A 14,151-nucleotide genomic window follows, 5' to 3' on the forward strand; every position below is an offset into this window, starting at 1 on the left:
GACAATGAGGAAGGATACAGAAAAAGTGCAGCTCTACCCACACTGAACTTCTGTGATTGGGACCCTTGGCAAAGAGGTAGAGACATTTCAACATGGACAAATAAAATTCAGGAGCTAGCCTCCTCCTCCATTCCTTCCACCCTTCCCCTCCTCCCCGCCTCATCTCCTCCTCCACCTCGTCCTTATTCTCCCCCTCCTCCCCCTCATGGTCCTCCCCCTTCCCGCTCCCCCACCTCCTCTTCCTTATTCTCCCCCTCCTCCCCCTTACCATCCTCCTCCTCCTCCTTCTCATCCTCCTCTTCCTCCTCGTCCTTCCGCTCCCCCTTCTCCTCCTCTCCCCCACTCCATCTCCACCTCCTCCTCTTTTTTATTCTCTCCCTCCTCCCCCTTAACGTCCTCCTCCTCCTCCTCCACGGCCTCCCAGGGGCACCTCAAAGGGTTAGCCTCAGATATTTGTGTTCCACTGGATATGTAGAAATGTCGTGCCTTTTTTAAAGGGTACAGCACACAAATATAGGCTTCCTTTCCCTACCAGACACCTTTCCAAAAGTAGCACATTTTAAAGGAAGGTAAGATTAATCTGGCTAGGAGATAATTAACTAACTACAAACAGCTTTGATATGACTACATTAATTACTGAAGGAAAAAAAACTCAACAAAGTCCTTAGGCTATTCAGCACTTCTGAGAAACCTCAGCACTGCTGGATGCTGGCTCATCACCTTCGCAGGATGGGGCTGGTCCAGGGACAGACAGACCAAATGTATCATTTTTACAGAAGCTGGTGCCCAGTGGGCATCAATGTTTGATGCATGAACAACATCCTAGGCTGTCTTTTTTCTCTTCTTCCCCTGAAAGTCAGAATTCTTGTGCCTTGCTTCATTTCCCCTCACCATGATTTCTGTCCAAAAGACTGGGTTTTTGGAAAACACATAAAATCAGTCAATATTTCTTTATATGAATTTATGTAAGTTCTGGCAGCTCTATAGTGGGGTTAATGGCGACCTCTTCCAAGAGGACTTATGCCATACCTACACCCAGAGCCCCGTCCCTGCAGCAGACCACTGCCGACCTGTGCCTCCACAGGAGACGCTCAAACACAGTTCTGTCTCAGTCTCATTTGAATACAGTCCCAAAGAATAGCAAGGAGAGATAAGAAAGCCTTCCTCAGTGATCAGTGCAAAGAAATAGAGGAAAACAACAGAATGGGAAAGACCAGAGATCTCTTCAAGAAAATTAGAGATACCAAGGGAAATTTTCACGCAAAGATGGGCTCAATAAAGGACAGAAATGGTATGGACCTAACAGAAGCAGAAGATATTAAGAAGAGGTGGCAAGAATACACAGAAGAACTGTACAAAAAAGATCTTCAAGATCAAGATAATCATGATGGTGTGATTACTCACCTAAAGCCAGACATCCTGGAATGTGAAGTCAAGTGGGCCTTAGGAAGCATCACTATAAACAAAGCTAGTGGAGGTGATGGAACTCCAGTTGAGCTATTCCAATTTTCAAATCCTGAAAGATGATGCTGTGAAAGTGCTGCACTCAATATGCCAGCAAATTTGGAAAACTCAGCAGTGGCCACAGGACTGGAAAAGTCAGTTTTCATTCCAGTCCCAAAGAAAGGTAATGCCAAAGAATGCTCAAACTACCACACAATTGCACTCATCTCACACACTAGCAAAGTAATGCTCAAAATTCTCCAATCCAGGCTTCAGCAATATGTGAACCGTGAACTTCCTGATGTTCAAGCTGGTTTTAGAAAAGGCAGAGGAACCAGAGACCAAATTGCCAACATCTGCTGGATCATGGAAAAAGCAAGAGAGTTCCAGAAAAACATCTATTTCTGCTTTATTGACTATGCCAAAGCCTTTGACTGTGTGGATCACAATAAATTGTGAAAAATTCTTCAAGAGATGGGAATACCAGACCACCTGATCTGTCTCTTGAGAAATATGTATGCAGGTCAGGAAGCAACAGTTAGAACTGGACATGGAACAACAGACTGGTTCCAAATAGGAAAAGGAGTATGTCAAGGCTGTATATTGTCACCCTGCTTATTTAACTTATATGCAGAGTACATCATGAGAAACACTGGGCTGGATGAAGCACAAGCTGGAATCAAGATTGCTGGGAGAAATATCAATAACCTCAGATATGCAGATGACACCACCCTTATGGCAGAAAGTAAAGAAGAACTAAACAGCCTCTTGATGAAAGTCAAAGAGGAGAGTGAAAAAGTTGGCTTAAAGCTCAACATTCAGAAAACTAAGATCATGGCATCCAGTCCAATATCTTCATGGAAAATAGATGGAGAAACAGTGGAAATGGTGGCAGACTTTATTTTGGGGGGGCTCCAAAATCACTTCAGATGGTGACTGCAGCCATGAAATTAAAAGGCGCTTACTCCTTGGAAGAAAAGTTATGACCAACCTAGACAGCATGTTAAAAAGCAGAGACATTACTTTGCCAACAAAGGTCTGTCAAGTCAAGGCTATGGTTTTTCCAGTGGTCATGTATGGATGTGAGAATTGGACTATAAAGAAAGCTGAGCACCAAAGAATTGATGCTTTTGAACTGTGGTGTTGGAGAAGACTCTTGAGAATCCCTTGGACTGCAAGGAGATCCAACCAGTCAATCCTCAAGGAAATCAGTCCTGAATGTTCATTGGAAGGACTGATGTTGAAGCTGAAGCTCCAATACTTTGGCCACCTGATGTGAAGAACTGATTCACTGGAAAAGACCCTGATGCTGGGAAATATTGAAGGCAGGAGGAGAAGGGGATGATAGAGGATAGAGATGGTTGGATGGCATCACCAACTCAATGGACATGAGTTTGAGTAAACTCTGGGGGTTGGTGATGGACAGGGAGGCCTGGTATGCTGCAGTCCATGGGGTCACAAAGAGTCAGACACGACTGAATGACTGAACTGAACTAATGTGAATTTATGTCAGTCCATCCCCTGCTTACGGCATTCATACACTAGGTGTGACCTCTCCATGTAAAACAATAACTAGCATTTTCCGGGTCCCTACAACACACCAGGAACCTTCCCATTTTACTGGTGGGACACTGAGGCTCAAAGACACTGTTTGCCCAAACCTCCACACCTGTGAGTACCACAGATAAGATTCAAACTCAGGTAGGTCTGCCTGATTTCAATGAGTATAGAAAATCAAGATCCTCTTCTAGCCCTTGGGGGAAAATAAGGAAAGGTTGGGATGAGATGGCTGGATGGCATCACGGACTCGATGGACACGAGTTTGAGTGAACTCCTGGAGTTGGTGATGGACAGGGAGGCCTGGCGTGCTGCAATTCATGGGGTCGCAAAGAGTCGGACACAGCTGAGCGACTGAACTGAACTGAACTAGGAGAGATGGCAGACATGGCCCAAACCAGCAGGTTTGAGGGGAAGAAAAATGTGTACATCTGACACATTCCCCTCTTCCTGCTGAACAATCCCACCAACTGGTTCTGTTTCTGTGTTCCCATCATCCCTATCTGTGTGCAACTGTTCAAAAAAAAAAAAAAAAAAGACTGGAGCATTCGTGATTTTGCACTTATGCTGGTTTCTGACTTTGTTGAGTGATTCAGCAGGATCCGGACAAAACACATCAAGCTCATTCAGTATCTCCAGCCTCCGCAGAATTCCTCTCTTTACAGGACAAAGGGAGACCCTCGGTGGCATTCTTGGGCTCCCGTCCAGCCTGGCTATATTTCCTGCTGGGTTGACTACAGCTTTCAAAAATGAACACGATGACCACCTCCAATATTGAGAGGGGAAAGGTGAAGATTAAGTGGCAGATAGGACTCTTTCATCACCCGGAGGCCTGACATCCAATCTTGGAACAGAACGAGGAGAATCAAACAGACGAGCAGACAGTACACAAGACTGATAATGATTCCCTGCATCATTCTCCCAGAGAATCACAGGAATAATGTTGCTCTCCCAAAATTAAACTTTAAAACCAGAGCCTGAGAACTTAAAGCAGCACTCCAAGTGACACTGCAGCCTAGGTCTGTGTCCTCTGAGTTTGTAGAGAATGCTGAGAGCACCTGTCACTGCCCTGCTCACATTCTTCTGAAATGTTGTCACTTCAGTGCCACCCACAATACTGAGAAGCCTGCAGTTAGGGACAGTGTCCTAATATCAATCTTCAAATTAATTGTCTCTGTTTTACAATGATACCTGACAGGTTTTTGTTTTTGTTTTTAGCCAATTCCTCTCCCCCAAGCCAACAAGACTAAACAGTAAATTAATTAAAAGAATCAATATGGATAATGAAAGGCAGAGGATCAGCAATGGAAGCAGAGGAAGAAAGTCAAAGATCAAAATTGGTTGCCAAGACCCATTCCAGCACTTTCTAAAGAAGAAGAGTTTTATCCTGAAGACACAGCATCTCCAACACTGATATGATACATCTTGAGTGGGGTTTTAAGTCTCCAGAGCTCAGAGTCTCAGATAGCATTACATACTCCCAAATCTCCCCTTGTTCTGACTCTCAGCTCCTTGAGGCACCTGCTGGTGATTTCAGTTCCCAGGTTCCTTGCCAACACAGAGCAAATAAGCTATGCAGCTGACACAAGTGTCCACTCTGTCCACCATTTCTATTTAAAGAGTGGAACTTAGTAAAGCAAACAGAAGTTTATTTACTCAGCTCTGGGACACCTGAGTTTCTGAAGTCGCAAGTCTGAGACAGAGCTGACTCCCATCTGTGATAAGGTTACCAGGTAAATGACACCTTGGAGCACCCTCCTAGCAACCCGCCGACTTCCCTGGAGACATGCTGACCTTGCAAACTTCTATAGCAGGGACTCTTAGCCTCAGCACCACTGACATTTTGAGGCCGGATAATTCTTTTTTCCTGGCGGATATCCTATGCACTACAGGACACTTAGCAGCATCTCTGGCCTCTACCCAAAGGCTTCCCAGGTGGCTCAGTCAATGCAGGAGACACAGGTGTGATCCCTGGTCGGGAAGATGCCCTAGAGGAGCAAGATCCTTCCTGGAGGAGGGAATGGCAATCCACTCCAGTATTCTTGCCTGGGAAATTCCATGGACAAAGGAGCCTGGTGGGCTACAGACCATGGGGTCATAGGAGTCAGGCATGACTGAGCGACTGAGTATGCATACATGCACTGGACTCTACCTAGATGCCAGCAGTATACCTCCTTCCTGCCCCCCAGGGTGTGACAATCAAAATAACTCCAGATACTGCCAAATGTCCCCTCAAGAGCAAAATCAGCAAGCAGAGTGAAAAACACCTCAGACACCTATATGGGAGCTGGAAGTTCAGAAAGATCAGAAAGACAGATTGTACTAATACTTCATCTGCTGTCAGGGGCTGGGGAAATTTCCCCAAAACACATATTCTTTTAGAATTCAGTGCTGGCATTTCTGGTGTCAGACAAGCAAAATTTTTCAAATGAGGAAAGATAAAAGCAAGGTTAACCTTTTGTTGAAAGTCAAAGCATGCGTCACACAACTTGCATCTTGAGTCTAGTGTAAAGATTAGTGATTTTCTCAGTGAGTCGGTCTTCTGTTTGCTAACATTTTCAGTACTAGAATAATACCCAGGGCCACACATTCATACAGTTTCAAAGATGTGGCCTACTTCCTGAGGGCCGGGGGCTCCTGCTGGCCACACCCACTACTAATCAAAGCTGCCAATCTTGTGGAAACTCTGATCTGCCACAAAATATCGGTTTGGTAGTCTTGCCCCTATTCATCATTTACAGACCAATTTCCCATAAAATCTAAGAGTAATGATGCGATACAAGGACAAAGAAAAGGTAAACGCTGACCCTACCTCTAGCTTGCTTCATTAGTAAGAACTGTGGTCAAGGGTTTTGCTTAAATAAAGTTAAACTAATGCAATCAGGCCACCATAGTAGAATTTAATGTGCCAGTAAAATCATATTTAAATCCTATAATCCAAAGCAATCAGAATAATACAACCCTGTCTAGTTAATTCAGAAAGTAGTTTACTAAGAATATCTATCTCCAAATGACTTATTTTTTCCAAATTACCAAATTTCAGTGGAGAATGAACATGTGGACACAGAGTGGGAAGGGGAGGGTGGAACAAACTGGGAGGCTAGCACTGACATATATACCTACCATGTGTAAAACAGCCAGGGGGAAGCTGCTGAATAGCACAGGAAGCTCAGCTGGTGCTCTAACGACCTGGAGGAGCGGGGATGGGGGAAGTGAGAGGGAGGCTCAAGAGGGAAGGGATATATGTATATATATACAGATGATTCACTTTGTCATACAGCAGAAACTAATACAACATTATAAAGCAACTATACTCCAATAATAAAATAATAAACGAATAAAATATGAAAGTGGTCGTGAAAGTCGCTCGGTCATGTCTGACTCTTTGTGACCCCATGGACTATACAGTCCATGGAATTCTCCAGGCCAGAATACTGGAGTGGGTAGCCTTTCCCTTCACCAGGGGATCTTTCCAACCCAGGGATCAAACCCAGGTCTTCCACATTGCAGGTGGATTCTTTACCACCTGAGCCACAAGGGAAGCCCAAAATATAAAATATAGAGGCCATTAAAAAAGAAATACCTTAAGTCAATAGGAAAAATCCTTAAATTAACAAAGTTTTTTTTTTTTTCCTTCCTTTTTCTCTGTCTCAAGAGGAAAATGAAAGCTTCCCAGGGTCTAAAATATTCAGGAATTAAAAATAAATTAATAGGGATTATGGTATTCAGACAGAAAACCAGTAAGTGCTTGCTAAAGCAAGGCCTCTAAATGATATTTGAAGGGTTAATACAAATTATACTTCTCTTGGCCATCCAGAATGAGTGAATGCAACACCATCCCCAGATATCCCAAGGGCTACAAGCATGGTAACTGAACACCACTGTCTTCCCCCAGGGTTCTGTTCCTAGACGACCTCCCCTGGGGAGCAGTAAAAGGCAGCAAGCCGCTGCTGAGTCATCTTGGAACACAACCCACAAACAGGAAGGTAAGGAGGGTCCTGTGGAAGGCCGTGCACCTCGTAAGGAAAAGCAAAACCACACTGCCACTGCCCCTAGCGTGGTCCTCCTCCTCAACTGCCACCATTCCACTGGCCCCAGGGAGGAATGCCCTGCCTCCCTCCACTTTGCAGGAGTCCCCCAGCTTCACGGCTGACAAGCAGGGGCTCAGCCTGCAGCGAGGAAACAGGAAAATCATCCCACCTGGGGACTTTAGACTTTTAGTTCAGTCTTATCTGTCCCCACGTTTGCAATGACATGACTGATGCATCCAACATCTACACTAACACAGTGATAAAATGATCAACTGAAAGAAAACAATTCTGTGGGTACAGTGGGGGGGGCGGGGGGGGAATCTATCATGCAATGATAGTAGCAGTGTCAACTGATTAAAGGAAATCTGGAGGACACTAGTAATGTATATCATAAAATCCCACAGTTTCACCTTTTGGAATGTATCCTGAGGAAATAAATCAGACACATGTCCAAGGGTGTAGATACGATTTCACTGCATCATTAATTATTCATAAGAGTATAAAGGCAACCTAAAAGTCCATCAATAGGGGAATGGTGAAATAAGATTAGGAGCAGGCCATGCCAAAGAATACTCTGTGGCCGCTGAAAATGCTGACATGATCATAACAGCTCTGCATACCAAGTCAGGCTCCTCTCTAAGTGTTCACACCTGAATCCATTTAATCCTCACAACACTTGGACTGTAGTATTTCCACTGGGTTCATTTTACAGAGGGAGCAACTGGCAAAGAGAGAAGTTAACTAACTCTCCAGAGTCAGTAGCTCCTAAGTGATGGTTTGACAGTTTAAATAATGATGCTCTAAAGCCCTGTTCATCCACTGGACTCCATTGTCCAGAGATTCCAGAAAAGTAAGTCACAAAATGGTAAGTAAGAGAAGAAAATAATTATAATACAATAGTGTCATGATCTGATCTTTATAAACTATGTCTGCCTTTATGAAATGGAAAAAAAAAAAACTATACAAATATGCCCCAAAATGCTAAACACATTCTCTCTGAATGATGGAATTTGGGGTGATTTTTGCCTTCTATTCTGTACCTCTCAGCATTCTGTGAATTTCTTTAAAGTATTACAAAAACACTGAAGAAAACAGTTATTTCTACTTGGGAAAATAAAAGGTCATAAGCAGCCTTGGTCAGTATTTGGGAAGGGAGGAGAGGCAGAAGAGCAGACATTAAGTCAACTTACAGGTCTGGGTGAGACAGAGCCCTCAGCCGATGTGCTCTGCCATCACGTGTAGGACTGTAAGCTTCTGCTTTTCATTCCATCTGCTTTAAGACAGGCCTGTCCTGGAAATAACGGAAGACAAAACACAACACGGCTCTTGCCCTCTGTGCTTAAGGAGCTTAGAAAATGTTGGAGGAAAGTAAATAGGTAAATAAACAACTGCAACCCAAGGCAGAATATCAACACAAGAGGAGATACTGAGAAGGTGCTGCAGTTCAGAGGAGGTAAAGGGTCCCCTGGGATGGGGAAGCAGGGACACTGCCTGACCAGGTATATCAGAGCTGAGCCCTAAGAGTTGGGTCAGATACGAACAAGTAAAGAAGAACAGTTGAGAGTAAGGCTGCTCTCCAAGTAGAGGAAAGAACTCGTGTAATATGTGGGGCCTAAAATGCCTATAGCAGGTAGAGAGCAGAAAATGGCTGGACTCGCCCAAGATGTAGCCATATGACCTAGACTTATTGATTTTACTTTTTTTTTGGCTATGCCTTGTGACTTGTGGGATCTTAGTTCCCCAACCAGGGATTCCCAATAGTGGAAGCTCAGAGTCCTAACCACTGGACTGCCAGGGAAGTCCCTGCTGCTGCTGCTGCTGCTGCTGCTAAGTCTCTTCAGTTGTGTCCGACTCTGTGCGACCCCATGGACGGCAGCCCAACAGGCTCCCGCGTCCCTGGGGTTCTCCAGGCAAGAACACTAGAGTGGGTTGCCATCACCTTCTCTGAGGAAGTCCCTGGACATATTTAAATAGATTCTTTCTTCTCAGAATATGAAGAATTTGTAGTGTCCACACCTTGGTGAGCTGGGAGTTGCCCAGGAGAGAGATGTCCCTATGGAAGCAAAATGGATTGCATGTGGCCATACAGAGAATCTGCTGAAACATGAGACCACACCCCAGGTGTCCTGAACCATTTAGCCACAAGGAACAGTCAGAGAAATTCAGCTTTCAGTTCAGTCGCTTAGTCATGTCCAACTCTTTGTGATTCTATGGACTGCAGCACGCCAGGCTTCCCTGTCCATCACCAACTCCTGGAGCTTGCTCAAACTCATGTTCATTGAGCTGCTGATGCCATCCAACCATCCCATCCTCTGTCATCCCCTTCTGCTCCCACCTTCAATCTTTCCCAGCATCAGAGTCTTTTCAAATGAGTCAATTCTTCTAATCAGGTGGCCAAAGTATTGGAGTTTCAGCTTTAGCATCAGTCCTTCCAATGAATATTAAGGACTGATTTCCTTTAGGATGGACTGGTAGGATCTCCTTGCAGTCCAAGTTACTCTCAAGAGTCTTCTCCAACACCACACTTCAAAAGCATCAATTTTTCAGTGCTCAGCTTTCTTTATAGTCCAACTCTCACATCCATACGTGACTACTGGAAAAACCGTAGCTTTGACTACGCCAAAGTCTTTGACTGTGTGGATCACAACAAGCTGTGGAAAATTGTTAAAGAGATAGGAATACCAGACCACCTTACCTGCCTCCTAAGAAATCTGTGTGCAGGTCAAGAAGCAACAGTTAGAACCAGACATGGAACAACAGACTGGTTCCAAATCGGGAAAGGAGTACGTCAAGGCTGTATATTGTCACCCTGCTTATTTAACTTATATGCAGAGTGCATCATGAGAAATGCTGGGCTGGATGAAGCACAAGCTGGAATCAAGATTGCCAGGAGAAATATCAATAACTGCAGATATGCAGATGACACCACCCTTATGGCAGAAAGTGAAGAACTAAAGAGCCTCTTGATGAAAGTGAAAGAGAAGAGTGAAAAAGTTGGCTTAAAGCTCAACATTCAGAAAATGAAGATCATGGCATCTATAGACGGGGAAACAGTAGAAACAGTGACGGACTTTATTTTGGGGGGGGCTCCAAAATCACTGCAGATGGTGACTGTAGCCATGAAATTAAAAGACGCTTGCTCCTTGGAAATAAAATTAAGACCAACCTGCTGCTGCTGCTGTTAAGTCACTTCAGTCGTGTCCGACTCTGTGCGACCCCATAGACGGCAGCCCACCAGGCTCCCCCATCCCTGGGATTCTCCAGGCAAGAACACTGGAGTGGGTTGCCATTTCCTTCTTCAATGCATGAAAGTGAAAAGTGAAAGTAAAGTTGCTCAGTCGTGTCCAACTCTTGGCGACTTCATGGACTGCAGCCTACCAGGCTCCTCCATCCATGGGATTTTCCAGGCAAGAGTACTGGAGTGGGTTGCCGTTGCCTTCTCCAAAGACCAACCTAGACAGCTTATTAAAAAGCAGAAACATTACTTTGCCAAGAAAGGTCCATCTAGTCAAAGCTGTGATCAGAGAAATTACAACAAAACAAAAAACCCTTTGGCATTATCACTGTTATAGAATATCTGAAAAATTAGAAGCTACCACTGGGTAGAACCAGGAACTGCAGTGATCTAAAATGGCTAGATCATCTTTAATGAATTAAAGAGAAGAACATATATTGCTAAGTTATAAATTGGTTATTCTGGTAACTGTATTTCCATACAGTTGGATTCTTTTATATTCTGTGGCTTTTTTTTTTTTTTTGGCATTTAAAAATACTATTTTAAAAAGTGGTCCATAGACGTCCCAGGACTGCCAAAGGATTCCATGGCACAAAAAAAAGTTAAGAATGTAAAATTGTAAATCACTTCATGTTACTCTGGTAGTAACTTCCATCTTACTCAGAGTAAAGTTTCCCTTCCCTGGCCTGACTCATCTGATTTCATCTCCTACTCCTCTCACTCTCTTTCACTGCCATCTGGCACACTGGTCTCTTTGTTTGTGTGCTCAGTTGCTCAGCTGTATCCGACTCCGACCCATGGACTATAGCCCACCAGGCTCCTCTGTGAGTGGAATTTCCCAGGCAAGGATACTGAAGTGGGTTGACATCTCCTTCTCCAAGGGATCTTCCCAATGCAGGGACTAGTCTCTGTAACAGTCCTTAATCCTGCCAAGTGAGGCACATTCCTGCCTCAGGGCCTTTGCATTGGTTGATCTTTGTGCCTCGAATGCTCTGCGTCCAGTTGATTGAACCCCACATCCTTCTTCCTCACATCCTTCAGGTCTTTACTCAGATAACAGCTTCAGAATGACACTTTCCTTGTTTACCCTATCTAAAATATCCCTTGATGAAACTCCTAGCCCCCTTCCTTACTCTATTTTTTCTCCTTAGCATTTGTTAATCTGTAAAATACATAGAGACATATGCTTTGTTTCTTTATCTTATTTACAGTTTGTTTAAACTATATTATAGTTTGTTTAAGCTCATATCCTACTTGGATATTAGCCCATTAAAGGCAGAAATTTTTATCTTATGCTTCACTGTATCCCCAGCACCTTGAACCTCACATGACACGTATGAGATTCTCAAAAATTGCATACTGAATTGATTGATGAATCAATTAGTTGGTTGACATTTATCACATTTCTTGGCTACTGGCTGCTTCCACACCATGTCGAATTTGAAAGTCTCTATTGCCCACTGGGAGGAATGAAAAATCACACAAAATATGCTTTTGAAACTGTGGTCACCACAGATGAAAAGAAGCTTACTTATCAGCCAGTGCAGATGGGAGATACATTTTTTTCCTTAATAGTTTTACATCAAAGACAAAATAGATAAGTTCTAACACACACAAGTTATGAATCAAGTTATAGCATAACAAATACAAAAAAGTAAATAGAAAAATTGACATATGGCATACAACCAATAAAAGCACACTAACTCAGAATGTAGAAGAAGTGATGCTGGTTGATATGATCATCACACAGATTTCACCTGGCAAATGATTTAAAAAAGGAAATGGACAGCTTACAATGGAATGAGTAAAAACACATAAGAAATCACTACATGGGTACTGCTGCTTTTAAAATGCAGAATTACCCGTTTGAAGGCTTTGCTGCTTACCTATTAAAACAGCAAAGCTGCCTTTAATATTGATAAAATCTGAAGCTCACAGCACTATCTTCATAGACGTATAAAGCACCTCACTCCATGCTACACCCCAGGAGCATGTGGTTTTAATAAGAACAACTTTCTTCTTGTAGGATAATCTGCCAACCAGGCAATAGAAGACTGGACTTCTTGTAGGTATAAAAGGTTAAGTCAAGGACAAATAAAGGAAGTACTATTTTATATCACATACATCCTTATACAGACATGCTCAAATCACACATATTAAAAAATAACACAAAATAGGGACTTCCCTGGTGGTCCAGTGGGTAAGACTCCACACTCCCAAAGCAGGGAGCCCAGATTCAATCACTGGTCAGGGAACTAGATCTCCTGTGTTGTAACTAAGACCAGGAACAGTCAAATAAATAAATAAATAAAATACAAAAAATCTTCCAAATTCCTCCTTGCAACACAGCTTTTCGAAAACAGTTTTTACACTCATCCTTCCTTCTTCTCCTACAATACTTGCCCTAATGCTGCACTCAATGTTTTGCTAAAGGCACCTCCAGACAGCCAAAGCCGAGGTTCACGTCACATCTCTGAGTGACTTGTTTGAGGCACTTGTCTCTGCCCACCTCCCAGCCCTTGCAGTTCACTGATGCCACTTCTCTGGCTACTTATTCTTGGTTTCCTATGAGACTCTGCTTCTTCTTCCCAAAGCTTAAATCTGAGTTCACAAAATAAAATACCCGCAGGGACTAGGTAAGATGAGAGAGGAGGTCACCTGGCCACTGTGACAACCTGGAGAGCACCAGTCCTGCCAGAAAAGGATCACTGCCCCTCATCTGTGAGCATCAGGTGGCCAGATGACCCCATTAATCTTATTTTTACAGGAACTTTCCCAACTTTTCCAATGTCATCAATTTCGTGGTTAATGTTTTAATACTGTAAGCCAAATCAACAGATCTGTAGCCTGGATACAGCCCATGGACCTCAAATTTGTGTCATTTCCCCCATCCCGTGGGTGTCTCATCTCGCTGTTCTTCTCCCTGAAAATTTCACTCGACTCAAGAGCCCAGGTGTGAATCTCCAGCCCAGAGCCCCTCCTACCTTGTGGATTCACGGAACTGCCTACTGGATGTATCCATTCGAATGTCCCAATGGGACCTTGAAATAAAACACGTGTACACTTTCCCTTCATCCTCTGTTCCCAAACGTCTCAAGTCCCTTTCCTTCCCCTCTCTCCTGCCTCTGCTTCAATTCAGACACACAGTGTTTTCCATGATTTACTCAATTGACTTCTAACTGTCCTCCCCACCCAGGCCTGTCCACATTCTCTACTCTCAAATTCATTCTTCCATCCAAGCTAAAGCTACCTTCTAAAAGGCACAGCCTTGTATAACACAGGGAACTCAAACTGGTGCTCTGTGACAACCTAGAGGGGGTGGGATATGGGAGGGAGTGGGTTCAAGAGGGAGGGGACACATGTACACTTAAGGCTGATTCACGTTGTCATATAGCAGAAACCAACACAAGATTGTGAAGCAATTATCCTCCAATTTAATTTTTTTTAAAGGAAAAAAGATAAATAAATAAAATGCACAACCTTAACATGCTCTGATGGCTCCCTTGGCCTTCAGGATAAACTCTGGATCCACACTGCTTGAGTCTGAATCTGCCCAAAACTTAACTAAGACCAAGGCCATGCATGCTCAGTCATGTCTGACTCTTTCGTGACCCCATGGGCTGCAGCCCACCAGGCACCTCTGTCCATGGGATTTTTCAGGCCAGAATACTGGAGTGGGCTGCCATTTCCTCCTCCAGGGGATCTTCCCCACCCAGGGATCAAACCCTCATCTCCTGCATTGACAGGTGTATTCTTTATCATTGCACCACCTAAGAACAGCACTATATAAATACTTATTCTATTTTATCATTAACCATTGCCAGAGCCCTGAGTGTCAGCTGAGTAAGACTTGGAATAAGTACACAGAGACTGACCCATCTCTTT

The 14,151-nt window shown here is 43.7% G+C and overlaps 1 protein-coding gene across 6 annotated transcripts in view; it reads right to left on the reverse strand.

The window, feature by feature from the left end:
• The window catches only part of KCNS3 (potassium voltage-gated channel modifier subfamily S member 3), a 48,025-nt gene that overhangs the window by 17,650 nt on the left and 16,224 nt on the right, over positions 1 to 14,151 (reverse strand). Inside the window, exon 1 of one of the 6 annotated variants that reach the window (XM_005213037.5) lies at positions 8,222 to 8,608. The exons of 4 other annotated variants lie outside the window; for them this stretch is intronic. The gene's annotated coding sequence lies outside the window, so the exon portion shown is untranslated. Of the gene's footprint in view, positions 1 to 6,123; positions 6,187 to 8,221; positions 8,609 to 14,151 lie in introns of those variants that run through there. One more of the 6 variants, XM_059891452.1, reaches the window with a different exon arrangement.

Source organism: Bos taurus, chromosome 11 (genome assembly GCF_002263795.3).
Source record: "Bos taurus isolate L1 Dominette 01449 registration number 42190680 breed Hereford chromosome 11, ARS-UCD2.0, whole genome shotgun sequence".
NCBI lineage: Eukaryota > Metazoa > Chordata > Mammalia > Artiodactyla > Bovidae > Bos > Bos taurus.